The sequence below is a fragment of the Canis lupus genome, chromosome 8, assembly GCF_011100685.1.
Source record: "Canis lupus familiaris isolate Mischka breed German Shepherd chromosome 8, alternate assembly UU_Cfam_GSD_1.0, whole genome shotgun sequence".
NCBI classification, from domain to species: domain Eukaryota; kingdom Metazoa; phylum Chordata; class Mammalia; order Carnivora; family Canidae; genus Canis; species Canis lupus.
Genome location: NC_049229.1, coordinates 39,893,775 through 39,913,685, shown reverse-complemented (window position 1 = coordinate 39,913,685; position 19,911 = coordinate 39,893,775). Strand labels below are relative to the sequence as shown.

The 19,911-nt window shown below is 43.3% G+C and overlaps 2 long non-coding RNA genes across 2 annotated transcripts in view; one reads left to right on the top strand and one right to left on the bottom strand.

Annotated features, from left to right (window-relative positions):
* Positions 1-19,911, top strand: part of LOC102151445 — a 147,815-nt gene that overhangs the window by 34,651 nt on the left and 93,253 nt on the right. The window lies entirely within an intron of this gene.
* Positions 8,069-17,022, bottom strand: LOC119872872. The gene is made up of 4 exons (XR_005363414.1): positions 16,411-17,022; positions 14,192-14,276; positions 10,432-10,571; positions 8,069-9,279 (listed from the first exon to the last, which is right to left on the bottom strand). It is a non-coding gene; the product is annotated as an uncharacterized LOC119872872 (long non-coding RNA).

Below are 19,911 nucleotides of genomic sequence, written 5' to 3'. Positions count from 1 at the left end.
AGAAACTGAGGCACAGAATGTAAGTGCCCAAGGTCACAGAGTCAGTAAGTGAGGGTGCCTGATTCCAACCAAAGTCTGCTCATAGCTTCTGTTGATCCTGAGGGGGCCCGAGAGTCCCTTAATGGTTCTCGACAATCCTGGGGAGAATTTTGTCTCAGTGCTTAGCCCTGACCATGTGAGTTGAGGCCTCTGACAGTTTTGTGACCTTGTGTTCTGATTCTCCACTCATTCTGAACTTGGCCTCTAAGGTCTCTGTTTCTTACAAAACAGTAGTAACTCCTAGGTGGCTTGCTATCTGAGCTGATCACCCCACCTTGCTACCTGCCTAGGATGTCGTGGCCTCGCCCTAACAAACCACAGGAAACAAGTTATCTTCAACAGAAAGAAGAGAAGGCTTTCTGGTCAGTGTCACCTGATATAACCAACCACAAAGCCAGCCACTGGACCGGACTGCAAAATAGGACAGAGCCAGCCTTCCCCTCTCCCCACCCCATGTCCTCTATCCTCCCATCCAGCAGTGTCAAAGGAACCCCTTACAGTAAGCTACTAGCGATGTTTTGTTACCTCTCCCAGGGACATATCTTAGGATCCCTTGCAGACAACAATATCCCACCGGGCATGACAATCAAATAAGGCTTAGTTTCCTTTCTGCCATAGGAAAAAAATATTTATTTATTTTTTTAAAAAGACTTTATTTATTTATGCATGAGAGACACACAGAGAGAGGCAGAGACACAGGCAGAGGGAAAAGCAGGCTCCCTGTGGGGACCTCGATGTGGGACTCGATCCTGGAACTCCAGGATCACACTCTGAGCTGAAGGCAGACACTCAACCACTGAACCACCCAGGCATCTCAGGAAAAAATATTTAAAAAGAAAAAACAATTTCTGTTCCTCTTCAGTGGCCATACAGCCTGACAAATCACCCAAGGCTTTGTGTTCAATGATCTCACCTGCCCCCAGCCCCTACCCTGTTTTGTCTTGGCTGGTGACAGCAGTTAACAAATAGCTTCTCTCCAATTCAAGGGTCAAGCCCAAAAAGGAAGTAAGCTGGAGGTGCCCAAGGGGATGGGGTGGGGTTGGGTGGAGAGAAGCTAAGGCTTCCTAGATGAGGGACAGAATTGAATTTTGCAGGCCTGGAAGGATATTAAAGGGGAAATGTCCCCAAATGGTGGACTCCTCTGCCTCTTATGCAGCACTCTGGAGGTTGTAGGGCTCGGGGGCAGCAGTTGGCACCTGGCAGTCATGCCTCCAAAAGGTCCTTCTAGGAGGGTCTTAGTGAAGCAATCTGGGGAGAGGAGGAGGCTGTTCTGTTTATGTGGCTCTATGCATGGGAAGGAGCAAATATTAATTATCTATAGCAAAGAATAGAAGACACTGACCCAGAAGGTCTAAAGTTTCCTCAAAGCTCCTTCCACCCTGCCCTCATCCTAGACTGGGCCCATAATTAATGCCTCAGGGACCATCTTTAATTACACGACCTTGAAAACATGGGCAAGGGCCTATGGCAGAGTGTGCAGGCAAAGTAGACACTAATACTGAAAACCTTTGAGTCTAATAGTTGCATCTTGTAACCAAAGAAGAAATATTAATAATGGTGGCTATTTTACTGACTCTTTCAGACCCCTGTTGCATTCTCCCACCACCAGGCAGGCCCCCAGATTTTAGCACTGTCCAAGGGAGAAGAAGAGGGGATTTCAATAATAGTGAATATCAAGGATCCCACCAGCCAGGCCAAGGTGGGGCTCTGAGCTTGCTTCCAGTTGATTTAGAAAAATAAAAATGTGCTCCTTGATGCAGTGGAGCAAATTCATACCTGTTATTTAGGCATCAGTGGGAGGGCAGCAGGAGGGAAGGGGGGTGCTTTGAATGATCCTCAAGTCACTAGGCACCTGGAGATGCTGCCAGGGTCTGCCCTCCTCCATTTGCCGTTAGTTGGCAAAAGACAAATTAGCCCAGAGCCTCCTGAGCCAGAGTTTGCAATGCAGAGTCTGCAAGAATGTTTGCTTGGGGAGCCGCACTGTTCTTTCTCTCAGCAGGTATAATTCCATCACATGATTGCCTTGGATCTGCTTTTCCCTGCTCCAGCCCAAGCTTGCCAATTCAGACAAGCATCACTGAGAAATAAATAGTCTTTCTCTGTGTCAGCCCAGAAAACACTGGGGGTCTCTTCACACAGAATATAATGAGAATTTCCTGACTTCTGTAGTTAGGAAGGGCCTCTCTCCCTATCCCAAGGCCTACATGCTGAACTTCCTCTTTGCAGACAACTCACCGGCCTCAGTGGGGAAGCCAGGATAATTCTGCACCGCCCCCCACCCCCCAACTCTGTCCTGAGCTTTACAGGTCCCTGGAAGACCAGTTAAAGAAGAAGACGTCAAAGAGAGGCAGAGGGTCTAGCCCAGGGCCTCCATTGAGATAAGAACCGTGCTACCTTGGAAACTTCCAGTAGAGCATTGCTGTGTCTAGCCTCAAGGGTGATTTCTGTTGCAGCAAAAGGTTACCTAGGACAGGTACCTTTCACTGTCTGGGAACTGCTGACAAGGAAACCACTAGAAGGGACTTTCTCAGCCCAAGCCCCAAAGGTTCAGCCCAGAAGAGGGAGAAGGGGAAACCTTGTCAACGGTGACTGCCTGCCCATTTGAACTTCTTGTGGGGTCCTGTGGAGGCAGGTCAGGGTCTGATCTTCTTCTTTCAGGCCACAGATATTCCCTCTGGATGGCTGTTGAGGATTAAGTTGGCTTGGGAGACTCTAGGATTCTGAGCAGCCCTGACCCGGACCAAGAGAATTTAGACCCTCTGGGTAAGTTCCAGGGACTCCTCCGGACTGGGGTCAGCCCCTATGGTGACCTAATGTTTTATTTACCTGCTCCAACTTCTCTTAGAAGTGTTTTTCATTTAATAAGCCCTGATAGGAACATTTTCATAGCAAAAAAAAAAAGTTTTAAAACTCAGAACACCCTCATCAACTAATTGTTCTTACTTGTCTGTTCTCCCTCCCTTTCCTTGTCTACGTGCGTCCATACTTGGTGCAGGGCTGTTTTCTCAGCACAGATAAGTGTTCCACTTTCCTTACCAGATAACTGCTACTGTGAGCCTTTTCCTTCTGTAGCTCAGTGCTTCTGAAAGCTGGATGTGCGTCATTTGGAGCACTTGCTTAAAGTTCACATTCCTAGGTCCCTTCCGGAGTGAGACTTGATTCTGTAGGCCTCGGTGTGGGACATAGGATCCTGTACCCCCCCACCCCCTCCACCCCGACACAAGACCACAAGATTTAATGACAATATGTTTCTTATAAACAAATTATAGGGAATTATAAACAAGAAAAGCAAATCTCTGTTTTCTTCGGTGCTGGTGAAAATACACAAGGGCCACTCCAGTCCCTTAGCTGTCTCTGACAGATCCTGGATTTTCTCCATTTGCCCCTCAAGATCCACTCTTTATCCTTCTCCATCTGCTCTTTGCCTCAAGAGGCTGAGCCACAGGAGTTTGCATTGATGGGCTCTCTTTGCCCTTCCAGCCTCTGGGAGGACAGGCTGATGAGGTTGGCCTATCTATTTCCCTGGTTCCTTCCTGTGAGCCTGCCCTCACCATCAGCTTTCTTCCTGGGTTCCCTTACCTGGTTCTGCATCCCTTACCCTTTCAGACCTGTTGGTGTTAATGGTTCCTGCACTTACCAAACCAAGAGTAGCATACCACCCCCTTTTCTTTGTCTAAGTCCAGCCTATACTTTGTAAATAGTGTCTTCATTACACTGTTCTCAAATGACTCACACTCTAAGCCTATTTGTTGCCAGGACCCTGATTGAGGTAACCTTTCTAAACTAATATGGTGAAAATTTTAACTTAATTTTGCCCTTTCCTAGGCTTCTGCAAGTGGGATTTCATTTTCCCTTGGGAAAATTTTCCCTTAGTAAAACTAGAGTAGCTTATTTAAACTTTAAAATATAGAAAATAATTTGTGTTTTTTGGGGGGGAAAGTAAGATCCTTACTACAGTTGCTTCCAAGAGATAATTCTGGGTAAATAGGAAAAGAATATTATAAACTGTGTATTTTGAACAAGCACTGCCAAGTGGTTCTGATGCATGATGGTTTAAGGAGCATTGGGTACATAGGCCCTTCAAGCTCCTCACAAGGCAGCTCATTTAAGCCATCAGCGTCCCTTCCGGAGTGCCAGGATGTCCCTCCATTCAGACCCATATAAATGAGTTTGAGAAAAACAATTTTATGTGAAAGTACAGCCTAGTATGCAGACTTTGGAGAGTCTATCCTTAATGCCTGTTTTTGAAGTCCAGGAAAGCTGTGCATACTTTTTTTGTCTTAAACTCGAGGTTTTTCTAAAATATACATTCCTCCATATTCCCTATTTTTAAAATTACCTATTTTGCTCAGCAACAGCTCCTCTGTGAAGCTCTTGATCCGTGTACATCTGGAATGAGAATACGGCAAGTTGCACTGCTTTGGCAGATGGTCCTGTGCCCAACAGAAGCCTTAGCCTGGATTCAGTCCCATATCTTCTTTCCCAGCACAAGCACCTGACTCAGCCTCAGAAGTGCAGAGAAGGTTATAGGACATCATCCTAGTCTGCCTCCCCAGACTCCAGTTCTACCCACTTACTTTCTCCCTAGTCTAAACGGACTATTTCCCAAATTCACTTTAAAGATATTCAATAGGAGATTGATTATAAATGTAATGTGCTCATTATTGTTCTGAGTTCCTCATTAGAAGCTCTTGCCGAAGGGCACCTGGCTGGCTCAGTCAGTAGAGCATGTGACTCTTGATCTGGATGATGAGTTCAAGCCCCATGTTGGGCATAGAGATCACTTAAAAAATAAAGATTTAGAAAAAAAGAAGAAGAAGAAGCCACAGCAGCTATTGCAGTGTACTGCTAAATATTAAGCTTTGTTCCTAATATCCATACCCACCTCCTAGAAGTATCTTACATGGATTAGACTAGGACAAGTTCCAGTACAGGGGAACCATAGAAAAATCTGGAACAGAGGCAAAAAAATGACCTTAGGAATCAAGTTTCCTTTATCTGTGTGTGTTCCCTGCCCTCCTCAACAACTTCACACTGGCCACTTCTTAACAGCTTACTTGAGAATTGCCTGTAATTTTCCAAAACTTACCTGCACGAACTTACAAACATCATCTCTGCTTGAGGTTTAAAATGCTAGTTGTAGGCTGCCCTAGTTCCTGCCCTCTAAGCCTTCCCAATGAGCTCTGAGCAGCAAGCTGCTCCCTTGCCAACTCAAGCCTGGCCTGCGCATTCTTCTGATGAAAAGCAGGTCCTACCTGTCAGCTTCATCTGACCCAAAATAATGAACAACTGCAGCCACTGACTCCCCAGTAAACAGTAGTAGTCATTATCAAAAGTTTTGAAGCAAGTGACGATTAATCAGACCTTTGTTTAGGAATATTAAAAAAACAAAAACAAAAACTGGCCATAATGAAATTCAGACTTGCCCTAGGGTCTGTGGCGCCTGGAGCATGGTACAAATGGAGGCCCACATGCCACATGTCAAAAAGTTATAAATCAAATTAACAAACTATTAAATAAGATACATTCTATCCCCCTGTACTTAAAAATAAAGTCCTTCTTAACAGTGTGGAAGGCCAGGTTCAAATATAGAATTAAAGAGTTTCTCTGAGTTCCATGCTGGGTAGAATGGAGGAAAGCTGGTCTCTGGCCCCTAACCCATTCCCAATTCAAGCTCTGTCCCAGATGACAAGGGATCTTAAGCTCATGCAATGGACATGTCCAAGCTCCACCTACGTCCCACCCCCACCTCACCCTACCCTCCTCTGATAAACAACTACCCCTTGGGTACATTTCAGGGCTAGGAATAAGTATAGTACTGGTGTGGTCTGTCCTCAGAACAATATACCTGGAGAAAAGTCTGGCCCAGGTCCAGCAAATAGGATCGAGAAGGGGAACAGGGACTTTGAGTAGGAACATCCCATTTGCCTGTGGACTCCATACCCTGTGGAGAAATACAGCTAAAGTGGACCAAAGAGGGGCTCCTAAAGCATGGGACCCAAGGCAGAGGGGATACTGTTGAAATAAAGTACTTTAGATGGAGGATACAACCAACTGCAAGGAAATCACTAAAGAGGTCATGAAGGCCTTGGGTAAAATGAAAGCCCAAGAAAGGAGAGGAGGGAAGAGATAAGACATATCCAGGAAGCAGAACATGAGCAGACAGGAGAGAGGCAGAGACCAGTGGCCCTGGGTTCAGCCCTGACAGAACTCACATCTGCACCTGGCCTTGCAGACACTTTAAAATGTGAGCCCTCCCTTTGCCTAAGCCAGTTACGGTTCTTGAAAGAAAGTATGTCTCCACAAAATATTACTTGGTCAGTTGCAAAAAAAAAACCCAAGTTGGCCCAGAGAGAGGGAGAGTAAAGAAAGAAAAGAGCTAAAGACAGGTTTGGGGAAGTCATAAATTTGCAATGCAGGAATTTAAAAAAAAAAGGGGGGGGAAATAGAATCATCAAAGAAGTAGGGGGAGAACTAGCTCACTAGGGTGAGCATTTAAGAAAGAGGGCTGTCAGGTGGAGGATGAGGCCTGAGAAAAAGCCACTGAATTTGGTTACTTCAAGGTCACTGGTGACCTTCAAGAAAGTACAACTACAGACAAATGTGGGCAAATGCACACGCCCTGGTGTGCTTCAGAGATTGAACGAGCTATGGCGCTTCACGGATGGCTGAGGTCTTTCTCCTTCCCTGGTACTGGCAGTGGGTACGACTGCCCCTGCCTCCTCCTCACCTCTTTCCACGGAGCGTGCTGGTGAACTCTGGCACCCTCGGGGCCAAGGTTGGTTTGAAATGTGTCAGAGAGCAGGTAATGAGGTGCCACAATCCTGGATGGAATCACTGGAAAAAACAACCAAACAAACAAGCAAAGAACCACTGGATTCTTGGGGACCCCCAGTCTTTATCTATAACTCTTCCATCTCCTCTTATTCTGCTTTGCCTTGGCATAGTTAAAGACAAATCCCAGCCTCCACTTCCCAAGCAGCCAGCCAAGGCAAACCAACTTCCCATGTTGCTTATCCTCTCTCAAGGGGGGTTGTGTGTTTATGTTCGTGTATTTTGGGGTACGAGGGAGCATGATCCCCTAAAGAATCTTTTTCCCAAGTCTCCACAATTCAGGAGTCACAACAAACAAGTAAAAATAACTTTTTATTTAAGGAAGCACATCTATGGCTTCCTGTTCACATGGCTGACAACAGAAGAACCGGGGCTGTGAAGCCTGCAGAGACTTTTCCAGGGAGGTGGATTGCTTATAGCTGGAGAAAATGAGCAGGAAGGACAGCCTGTGCCCAACTTGTCCCCTGTGACCGTTGCTCAAATATAGACACTGAAGAGAGAATGTCAGATGTGTGAGAAATGACCCTGAAGATACAACAAATATTCTGATTGGCTTCTTCTCCTTTGAGGCTCTCCCCACCCTGTCCTTACCCCATCCCACTCCATCCCACCTCAGCCCCCAACCACAATTCCCAACCTGAGTGATGTTCAGGCTGGGTGGCCCCCAGCACACCTCCTGCAAGGGGTGAAGGGGGACAGAGTCCAATGCCCTTTCTCTGATGTTTATGAAAAGGCAATATAGCAGCACACTACAATCCCTCCAGACCCCTCCTGACAATGTGCTCCATGAAGAAATTTAAAAATTACTGCTTGGGATACCTGGGTGGTACAGTGGGTTGTGCAACCAACTCTGTTTCAGTTCAGGTCATGACCTCAGGGTCCTGGGATCAAGCCCTGAATCGGGCTCCACACTTGGCACAGAGTCTGCTTGGGATTCTCTTGTTCTGTCTCCTTCTGTCCCTCCCCCTCATGCTGTCTCTCTCTCTCTCTCTCTCTCTAAAATAAATAAATAAATCTTTAAAAAAAATTACTGCTCACTAGAGAAATGGGAGAGCCTGATCTTTTCCCATTGATTTCTCCCCCTTTTTTTTTTATTCAAATATCTGCAGCTCCTGGGTGTTGGGAGCCTCTTTTAACTTTCTCTGGGGTGGGGGGGGGGGCATTCCTTGATGTCTTTCCTCCTTTCTCTGGAGACAGAATTTTTTTAACCCATGGACTCAGACTGCTTTTCTCCTTTGAGGAGCTGGAGGGGGGTTACTAAACAACACACTGTTGTACATATTTCACTCGATCCTCTGAACTGCCTGTGAATGCGTACAGTTGTTCTCTTCCCCTCAAGAAAGAGAACAGGTGTTCTGAAGGTACCGTGACTTGCCCAAGGCCACTCAGGGAATGAGTCCTGGAGTCTCAAATGGAACGTCTGCCTCTGGCTCTAAAAATCTGTGCCAGGCTAACCAAACCGAAGGCTTGGGCACTGGCTGGGGACAAAGTGTACATTGGGAAGCACAACCTCTAAACCTTGTCTTTCTCTCCTGTCAGGGAGCCCAGAATGAGGAGTAGAAAAACACATACTGCAAAGAGAAATGGGAAAGAAAACATACTGGCCCTTGGAGCACTGGCTTTAAACTGTTTTGTTGTTTTTTTTAAAGACTTCGTTTATTTATTCATGAGAGACACAGGGAGAGGCAGAGACATAGGCAGAGGGAGCAGTCAGCTCCTCACAGGGAGCCTGATGTGGAACTCGATTCCCAGACTGGGATCACCCCCTGAACTGAAGGCAGACATGTAACTGCTGAGGCACCCAGGCGTCCCAGCTTTAAACTGTTTTGACTGTCACCCAGAGTAAAAAACACATTTTATATCTTGACCCAGGACGTTATATAAACAAATGATATATACATATATATATACAGTTTTACCAAGAGTGATGCACTCTGATATATTTTGTTCTACTCTTGTATTCTTTTTTTCCCCTTTAATGATGGTTTTTGACACATAAGATTGATTTCACTACCCATGACAGATCTTAACCTGCAGATTGAAAAATGCTGTCTTAAAGCATAAACTCCACATTCAGAGATAAGCTCTCATACCTTCTTGTATAAAGAGCCAAGTGGGATGGAGCCCAACACGTAATATGTGTTTAGGAAATACTTGTTGAACTTCTGGATTTTTAAGGAATTGATAACTCACAAATTAAACAATTTGGTCTGGAAACTCTTTGGTCGGCTTTATGTGAAAAAGATAATCCTGGGGATCCCTGGGTGGCGCAGCGGTTTAGCGCCTGCCTTTGGCCCAGGGCGCGATCCTGGAGACCCGGGATCAAATCCCACGTCGGGCTCCCGGTGCATGGAGCCTGCTTCTCCCTCTGCCAGTGTCTCTGCCTCTCTCTCTCTCACTGTGTGCCTATCATAAATAAATAAATAAATAAATAAATAAATAAATAAATAAATAAATAAATAAATAAAATCCTAATTTTAAATCTCAACAGACACATGATTCCCAAACACAAAACTATAATTGGGTCTCTGCTATGAATCTAGGCTTGAAACTCTAAATGAAAATACTAGCCACCTGGGTAGTTCAGTGGTTGAGCAACTGCCTTTGGCTCAGGGCATGATCCTGGGGTCTTGGGATTGAGTTTCTTATAGGGCTCCCTATGGGGACCCTTTTTCTCCCTCTGCTTATGTCTCTGCCTCTCTGTGTGTGTCTCTCATGAATAAATAAATAAAATCTTAAAAGAAAATACTAGTGAATGAATTTTATTCAACAAGTATGACTTAAGTGTTCTGTACTGTGCACTGTCCTAGGGACTAGAGATACAGAAAGAAATGAGACCCAGTCCCTGCTCTCAAGGACTCTCAAGCTGCGTTGTGGCAGGAGATTGAGAAGTGAAACCAGAATTACAATGCAGTGTGAGAAGGGTGGCACAGGCTGTCATGGGAGTGGAGGGGAGTTACTAACCCTTTCTAGATGAGACAAAACACATTTCCTCAGGGTCATCCCAGCCTATACTTTAAAGATGAATGATAGCTGGATGGGAGGATAAGTAGAGGAGGGCTATATCAGGCAAAGAGAATATCATATGGAAAGTTGTGGCAGGGGTGGCTGGGTGGCTAGGCATTTAAGCTTCTGCCTTCAGCTCAGGTCATAATCCCAGGGTCCTGGGATTGAGCCCTGCATCAGGCGCTCTGATCAGCAGGGACTCTACTTCTCCCTCTCTCTCTGCCCCTCCCCTGTACTTGTGCTCATGCTCTTGCGGGCTTTCTCTCTCAAATAAATAAATTAAATCTTTAAAAAAAAAAAAAAAAAAAGTAGTGGCAATTTGTTGATTGTCCCCCTACAACCAATCCACATTTCCTGTCAGCAGTGTCCTAATTATTCGGGAAGGGGCGGTGGGGGTGGGGGGCAAGGGAGTGTTCATTCCTACTCAATTATCATTCAAGGGAAAATCCTGATTAACAAGAGCCAAATATGATGGTCCCAGGCTCCTCACCAGTTATTAGTTTAGGAATGGGCATAACACCCAAGTCTGACTAATGAGATTCCAGAGCATACCTTCTAGCAGGGGACTTCAAGACAAGTTTCCTTGTTCTCAAAAAAGAGGTTCACAGTAAGAAACAGCCATTCGTCTATTGGATCCTACATTGTCTCAATGAGATGTCTGTGATGCAGCCATCTTGTGAGCAGGAAGCAATCTAGTTGGAACAGAGCAACCAAAAAGTTAGAAAGACCAGGGACCTCAATGGCCTTGGTGAGTAGCTGAATTAGCTAGACTCTAGAACTACTTTATCCCTGGACAAGATGTCATGTAAGATAAAAGAATTTTCCTTATTGCTAAAGTCAGTTGAGTCAGGGGTTTAAGTTACGTGTTACTCATTACTCGCAGTCAAAATAAACCTAAACTGATACAAAAGCTATGAAGATATGAAAGGCATGTTCTGGGTTCCGCAAGGCAACAATTGTATACAAAGTTCAGATCATACTCTGCTACAAGCTTCAGCTTCAAAATGAGACACAAATGACTATTAAATATCTGGAAAACTCAACCTCATTCTTAAAGAGAAATGTACTTCAAAACTAAAATTAAATGCCATTTTTCATTTCCATATTGACAAAGATCCCAAAACTTGATAATATCCAATATTGTCAAGGGGAAACAAGTTCATTATTTGTTATGAGAGGATTATGGATGGTATAAATCTACTGAAGGCAATTAGGCAATACTAACCCTTGCCTGATGATCTGACCACCCCGAGGCCAATCTAAGGAGAGACAATATGATGGTCAGGCTGACTTGAGCATCCTGATCCATTCAAAGATTGTATTTTATTTGTAACTTGCTAAACCTCAATATCCGATTCCAGTTTAAGTGTCTCTTTCAGGCCCCTTGTCCCCTCCCCTCATACCTCCTAACCAGCTAAGGTCCCAGTTTCAACTGCATTGCAGGCTGGCTACCTACGCGTGCCTTCTGTGAAATCTTCTTTTCTTTTTTTCTTTTTTTTTTTTCTGTGAAATCTTCTGAGACAATTCTCCATCTCAGAGTCTGTTTCTATGAAACCCAGTCTAAGATACTATATATGTATGCAAACATGCATACATATATACACACATTTCTTTACAAAGGAAGCTACAAAACCTTCTGCGTTGTCTAAAAAGATGTGAATGAATGGAAAAATAGATGTTCCTGGATATGGAGCCAAAATATTACATAAATACCTGTTTCCTACAACTTCAGTTATAGATCTAGCAGAATCTTGTTTTTTTTTTTAAAAAAAAACTAGAAGGCCTAACTCTGGGAAACAAACAAAGAGTTGCAGAGGGGGAGGTGGGTGGAGAGATGGGGTAATTGGATGATGGGTACTAAGAAGTGCACTTAATGGGATGAGCACTGGGTGCTATACTATATGTTGGCAAATTGAATTTAAATAAAATATATTTTTAAAAACTTGAAGGATGTTTTTTAAACATATGGCAAAAAAGAAGAGAGAAAGGAAAATTCTAAACAGGCAAGAAAGAAAATTTATTGGGGCAAGGAAGTGAAGGAAGAATTAATTACTATCAAAACTAAAAACCCATAAAGCAACAAAAATAGGAGAGTGAAGTCTTGGTGTAAGAATAGACAGATTCCTGGAATATAATAGAAATATCAGCAATGCATCCTAATTTTCATAGAAATTTTAGTGTATTAAGAAGATGTCACAATACAATGAGATAAACAAAGTTTTTTTTTTTTTTTTTTTTCATAAATAGTGAAGGAAAACTGATGAGCAATTTGGGAGGAAGGGAAGAATTTAGATCTACCCTTTACATCAAAGTGAATTCTATTTTATTTATTTATTAAGTAATCTCCATACCCAATGTAGTACTCGAATTTACAACCTGGAGATCAAGAGCACATTCTCTGGCAATTGAGCCAGACAGGCACCCTAAATTCCATTTAATTTAAAAACTTAAGTGTACTTAAAACTACAACATTCAGAAGAAAATAGGGTTAAATATTTATCACAGCACTAGTGGAAAGGTCCTTCTGATGACTTTCTATCACATTAATGTATTTTATTTTCTTCATCACATGTACAACTTCCTGAAATTATTTGTGTTATGTTTCCTTCATAACTTTCATCCACAAGATAATAAACTTCATGAGTACAGTATTATTATAGAGCAAAGATGGAAGTACTTGACAACATGAAGATTTCAGAAAAGAAATTTTGTATGTTAAAAAAAATCAACACAATACAGGAAAAATAACATACTAGCAGATATATTTACAAAAAAAATTGCCAAAAAAGATTAATGACATTGTTATCTCAAGAATTCACACAAGTTGATAAAAATCTTATTAAGACCCCAGCTAGGGCAGCCCCGGTGGCTCAACGGTTTAGCACCGCCTTCAGCCCAGGGCATATCCTAGAGACCCGGGATCGAGTCCCATATCAGCCTCCCTGCATGGAGCCAGCTTCTGCCTCTGTCTGTGTCTCTGCCTCTCTCTCTCTCTGTATCTGTCATGAATAAATAAAATCTTTAAAAAAAAAAAAGACCTCAGCTAATATTGGAACAAAGACTTGTAATAAAATACTCACAAAAAACAAATATTAGTAAATATGTGAAAAATATTCAATTTTATTAGTTATCAAATAGAAGCAGATTAAAAGAAGTATGGTATTTCTTTCTCTAAGTTAACTAAATTAACATTACTAAATTAACCCCCCCAAAATTAAAATGTGAATCCCTAAATCCAGAGCTAATAATATTGGTACTTGTATTCATGGTGAGTAGTATCATAAAAGGATGCAATCAATTAGGAAAATAATTGAGAGTCCCCAAAATGTTTATGCCCTGTGACCAGTACATCTCTTTTATTTATTTATCTTTAAAAATAGGTTCTATGCCCAATGTGGGCTAGAACTCACAATCCCAAGATCAAGAGTCACATGCTCTACCAACTGAACCAGCTAGTGCTCACAATATATCTCTTTGAGAGAATGGATCTCTACTTCTGCAGATGTTCTGCTTCTACAGAGCAGCAGAAGCATCAAGCCATTGTCAAAATCCAGCAAAATCCTGACACGGCCTCCCTTCCCAGACCACATTTCTATACCTATGCTGTCCAATACAGTAGCCACTAAGCACATGTGGCTACTGAGCATTTGAAAGCTTGATAGTTTAGAGGCAGCTGGTTGGTTCAGTCAGTTAAGAGTCTGACTCTTGGTTTCAGCTGAGGTCATGATCTCAGGATCATGAGTTCAAGCCCTACATCAGGCTCTATGCTGGGTGTGGAGCCTACTTAAAAAAAAAAAAAAAAAATATATATATATATATATATATATATATATATATATATATCTCAAAGACTTAGAGGGAAGATAAGAAAAAATGGATCATTAATCATTTTATATTGATTACATATTGAATTGATAATATTTTGAATACATTGGCTCAAATGAAATATATTATTATGGTTAATTTGATAATTTTACTTTCTTTTACTTTTTTTTTAATGTGGCTATTAGAAAATTTTAAACTACCTATGTGGCTCACATTCTATTTATTCTGGACAGCTCTGTCCTAGAATTGCCCTAAACTAATGTGACCAGCATCCTGGGGAATCACCTAATTTCTAATCGACATTATTCTTTGTATCTAGCATTGTAGCAAGGCTGGCTTTTTTTCTAGAAGAAGGAGCAGGGAAGGCTAAGTAGATGGTTCAGCAGATGAAAGTGCCTCTGCCAATATTATTGCCCTAATGACCTTATTCCTGTGCCTGATATTCTCAAATGAGCCACAGTGGGTTGTTGAAATAAAAGGAAGCTACCTGGCAGTGATTACTTTTCCAGACTTAACAGTCCTCTGGGACTGGGTCTTCGACTTGGGTCCATCCATGATGCCACCACACAGATCTACAAATATAAACAGATTATAACATGTTCCTGCTTCACTTGCTTCAATGATTCTTCTTTCTGCCTGCCTGCCTTGGCCACAAAGCCCACAAGACCTGGCCTTGCTTGTCCATCTGTCCTCTTCTTTCTTCTCTCTCTCTAGACTTCTCTCTCTAGACTCCAGCCACACCAGTCTGATTTCACTCTCTCAGCCAGGCCAGCTTCTTTCTCTCTCTAAGCCTCCAGAACATACCATTTCCAGCCTAAAGTGGCCCTTCTAGTCACTGTTTATCACATTAGTGTATTCTGTTCTTTCATCACACCTATACCTTCCTGAAATTATTCTTGCTGTGTTTCCTTCATTACCACTCATCTTTCCTCCATAAGATAAAAAACTGCATGAGAAGAAGGATCATGTCTACCTTGTTCACCACAACATCCCAGATCTTAGAACAGTGCCTGGTGCATATAGGGGCTCCTCAAATGTTTGTTGGTGAGTCTATGAATGAATGCCAAATTATTCCTCTTACTCTTCCCCAGATATGCTTTGAGTTTTCTTATCTCAAAGAAAGTCTTACCTCAAAGTGTCTTTGCTTTTGCTGTGTCTTCCCAACTAGAATCTTTATTCTAATTATCTAAAATGACATACTTTCCACCTCAAATACAAACCACCCAACTCAAAATCATTTGGTGATTAGGAGGCTTTTTGGTTTTTGTTTTTTTAATCACACATAATAAATCCAGAGTGGTGCCATTCCAGAGCGGCCTAACTCAGTGGCTTAATGATGTCCTCAAGGACCCATGCTCTCTCCAACCTTTCCTGTCTGCCACTCTTACCATGCCAGCTATTGACCTAACCCTCCTCCTTTAAGTTGCAAGATGGTGACAGCAGCTCAAGCACTATATTCTTGTACAGCATCTCAAATCCAGAGAATCTCAGACTTACAGAATTTCCCAGAAGTCTCTTCTGCAGAGTTCCCTTTTATATTTCATTGTCCAGAATTGTAGTACATGCTGCTCATTTCTAATCCAGCCCACTTCTAAACCAATTACTGGCAAGAGCTAGAAATTTCTAGCTAGAAATTGGCCTAAAGAATTAAGATGGGCCTCCTTCAGGCTACTTTGTGAATTCCTGGTCCTGGGGAGTAGAGGCTGCTAAAATAACAAAGGAGGGGGATTGGGTGGGGGATGGGGTCCGGAAAGGCACAATGGTCTCAGAATAAACCACTGAGAGTTTACAAGCCACAAAACCCTACTAGATTTTCAAAGTACAGCTCAAATCTTGGGTCTTTCATTAATCCTCTGATTATCTTAAATAGAAGTAGCCACTCCCTCCTTGGGTTCAGGCCAAAAACTTTGGAGTCATTCCTAGTTTCTCTATTCATAACCCCATATGTGTTAGCTATCTTGTCTACAAAAAACGTTCAGAATCTAATCTTATCTCGCAACCCTCAGTCCTATTACCATGGTCCAAGCCAACATCATTTCCCCCCTGGATTATTGCCTGCTCACTAGCCCCAAGCTTCTCTTCCTGCACCCCTATCTAAAAAACTTACCTCACTCTGCTTCATTTTCCTTCAAAGCACTTGTCATAAGTTGATGAATTATATGTTTATTATTTGCACTCTGTCTTGTCTTATTAGAACCTAAGATCCATGAAGCCAAGGGTTTTATCCGTTTCATTCACTGGTTTAGCCTCAGTGCTTACAACAAAACGTAGCATGTAACAGGTGCTCAACATACGTGTACTGAATACTTACACACTTCTTTGAAGTGTGTGGTGCGCTTGGCATGGTCTCAGGCTGTTACTTTCATGTGTGCACACATGCTGTCTCTTCAACGGGAACATAAGCTTCTAAGGGTCAGAGCGGAGTCTTACCACACCATTCCTGGCATGAAGGGGGCACTCACAAGTTTGTGTGGTTGACAGATTTAGAGGGAAAACACATTAGGGCAATGAGAACTGTTATCATTTTACGTACCCTGTACTTGGCAGGATTCTGAAAAGATGAAATATGGGCTAGGACAGCACATTTAGGGCAGGGTGTGGAGCTTGGGATTCTGCGCTAGAATATGGTCCAAATTAACTCCTTGAGGAAGAGGAAGATGGCAACTCTTTGATATTGAAAGAAGAAAACAAGGGCATATTTCTTACCTGGATTTCCCCTGGAACTGGTCTTCCCACGTTTGTTTACAATCTCACAGTACTTTGCAATGGATTGAGCCTCAGTCCTGTTAATTGGTGGCAAAGATCTCTACTTAGCAGATGCTAAATAGAAGCAGAGCAAAACTAAAGAGTGGTTTAAGGTCACCTAGAGTCGCTGCTCAAATTTAGGAAGGAAACTCAGACTTCGTCCAGGTCCCACCCCCAGCTGCAGCGCTCCAGCCTCCCAGTACACTGTGAAGATCCCAAGAGGGGCACCGAGCCTGGGAGAGGAGGTCCTGTTAGCCCTCCCTCTCACTTCTGTACCCAGCGCTCTCACACCAATTCCAGCAGCAAGGCCAATTACCAGACCAAACACCAGACTCAAGGGAACCAGACCACTTTCAAATATCCGTAGCATTACTTTTCCCCCCGAGGAGAAAGGGACACATGAGGAGACAGAAGATCGTGCTTTAAACAGAAGAAGAAAAAGATATCATTGGATGTGCACTCAGCCAAAAAAGCAAACGCCAGGAATAACTGAGCATTGTTTGAAGCCAAGTCTGTGCAGAAGGGACCCAGGTGGAGGAGGAGGCAGGAGGTAAGGTGGTCTGAGGACGCAGAGCAAATGCCCCACGGGGAGGGGCAGGAGCAGAGGGACGTATTTTAGGCAACCTTAAAAGCCTTGATTTAGCATCCTGCAGGAAATGAAAAGCAGGTGGGTTGGTTTGGAACTTGTTTACGTTTTACTGGCCTCCAATGAGGCTCCTACGACAGAGTTAGAACTGGAGAGAAGGGATATTTTAGGCAAATATTGACAGGTGTCCGTTCTGAGAGAGTGGGGCCTCTCACTCTGGATCATTGCCCCGCACCCCCCAGGAGAAACCAAAGGAGGCCAAAGATTCCTCACTCCCCCAGTCTTGCACAGGTCTGGCTGGAATAGATATCAATTTGATTTAACTACTGATCTGCTTGCACCAACTTAAGGAACTACGTGTTAACACACCTTCTCTCTTGCCTTCACATCACACCCCACGGGGCAGAGAAGCAGAAACAGAAGCCTAGACATGGGGAGGACACAGAATGGTTAACACCAGAGGTCCTGAGGTTTGTAGAAGGCACGTTAGAACACAGATTCCTGGCTCCCACCCCCAGAGTTTCTATTCAGTAGAGCTGGGAGAGGCCCAATGGCCACACATGGGAATTACCTGGCCATTAAAATATACTGGGCCCTATCTCCTAAGATTCTGACATTAACAGTACAGGGTGTGACCTGGATATTGTTTAAAGCTCTCCAGATATTTCTAAGGCATGATCAAGGTCGAGAATCATTGATCTTCTCTCTTGCCTGCCATTAGTATTACAGCCCCAGCTTCATTTCAATTTACCTTCATAATGTGGCCTCAGGCAGTTAGGGCCACAGGAGACCATGGGATCCAAATTAGGCTTAAGTCTAGATTAGAGGGAAAGGGCTAAAAAAAATATTGCTCTCTGAGACACAGACTATCAAAAATTTATGTAAATGCAGGCAATTACCCTTTTATGTAATGTGTCCAGGAAATAGGACTCCTAAAAAATGTTTCATAAGTAAGTTGCTGCTAAGAGGCAGCAAAAGTAATCATCTTTAATGCTTATCGAGCACTTATTTTGTGCGATGTACTCTTCCTAATGCTTTCTTTTCAAACCCACTTAATTCCCACAGTAACTGGATGCCCTAGGTACTATCAGCATCCCCCATTTCATAAATGAGGAACTAAGGCAACAAAGGAGCAATCATCTGTCCCAGATCGCCCAATTAACAGGTGGCAGAGCTGGCTCTAAAACTCTGCAGGGGGGAGGGGAGGAGAGGCATCTGCATTACTTACAGAAACTATTCAAAATACAGATGACCAGGCCCCATCACAGACCAGTAGGGATTGGGATCACTTGAAGTGGATCTTTATCAAAATTATTTTTAGCAAACTCCCTGGAGAGTCAATTGTTCACCAAGGTGATGAGACCCCTGTTGGGGTGTCAAATGAAGGCTTTGGAATTTAAATAATCCTAAATTTCATTCTGTTTCCACCACTTATAACTGGGATCTTTGAGTAAGTTACCTATCCTCTCACTGAGCTCCCATTTCTTCACCTGGAAAGGAGAATGGTAGTAATTTGGGGAATTATTCTGAGGATAACATGGGTCTAAAGCACTTAGCATGGTGACAGGCCCATGCCAGTAGAGCAGAAGAATGTTTTGAGACATTGAGTCTTCCCTGCTACCATCAACATCACACACTTCACTTCCCTCTCACACCCTACAGTCCAAGACATGCCCTGCCCCAGGGAAAAGTGGGGTGGATACAGCTGGAATGCCAAACAAAAAAGTTGGTTGCTCAGGTTTTGAGATCCGTATGAGAACACAAGACGTAGTCTTGGGAGAAAAGTACTTCTGAGCAAGCAGCAATGATTTGGCCCTAACCAGTAGACAAATAACTGGTCCAAAAGAACTCCTTTCCCATTCTCCATCCAAGGTAACCTTCTCTTGAGGATTATAGTAGTGTTACACGGACTGTAGGGATAGATGGTTTCCTAGAGAGGCCCTAGTCCCATCATTTTCCCAAGGTGGATCCCCTCAGAAGAGACAGGACTGTGGTTGGGGTAGGGCACACCAGATCAACTTTGAGGAAACTGAGAGTGGTGGAGTTTGCATCTACTTCCTATCTAGGGAGGGTAGCTCTGCAGCTGTGCTTATGCCACAGTGAGATAGAGTCAACAGAGAAGAGATGGTTGTACAGTAGGAGAAATGAATGAAGTGACAGCCTTGTTTCCTGTGGCCCCAAAGAGGTTTGGGAAAATAACTGGACCGTCCTCAAAACCTGAAAAGGGCTCAGAAGTGAGTTAGCTGAGAGTGACAACCAGCAGCCCAAAGGAATCCCAAGTCCCTGATTTTTGCCTCAATCACAACCCTCGACTTTACCAACCATTGGACACTGGGATCCGCAGCCTTCAGTTTACCTTATGGAAAAGGGAGTTGATTGATCCCTGTAGGGCCACTTCATTTGTGCCTAGGGAAAATTAAAGCAGGAAGAGACCACAGAAGTAGAGGAGCAGATTTAGTTTATGATTTAGTGAGCAAGGAAAGATCTTGGGGCACCTGGTTGGCTCCCTAGGTAGAGTATGCAACTTTTGTGTTCAAGCCCCACCACACTGGGCATAGAGCCTACTAAAAAAAGAAATGAAGAGATGTTGCCCATTTTTCAAGGCAGCTCTCCTCCACACTAACATATCACAGGGTATCAGTACCTTATACTTGACTGTGAGGTTTCTGTGCAGAGACCAACAATATAGATTCTTTATCCCCAGACCAGTTGAAGCTAAGTTCATGCTACTTGACTCAAGATATCATCAAGCTCTTCCATTCTAGACCTAAAGTGCTATTTCTGCTAAGGAACTCTGGTGAAGTGTGATTTAGGTCATTCCTCTTGAATTCTGGTTTAATTCATTGCTGGCATTTCTGAAGTAGTTTAGGGTGAAT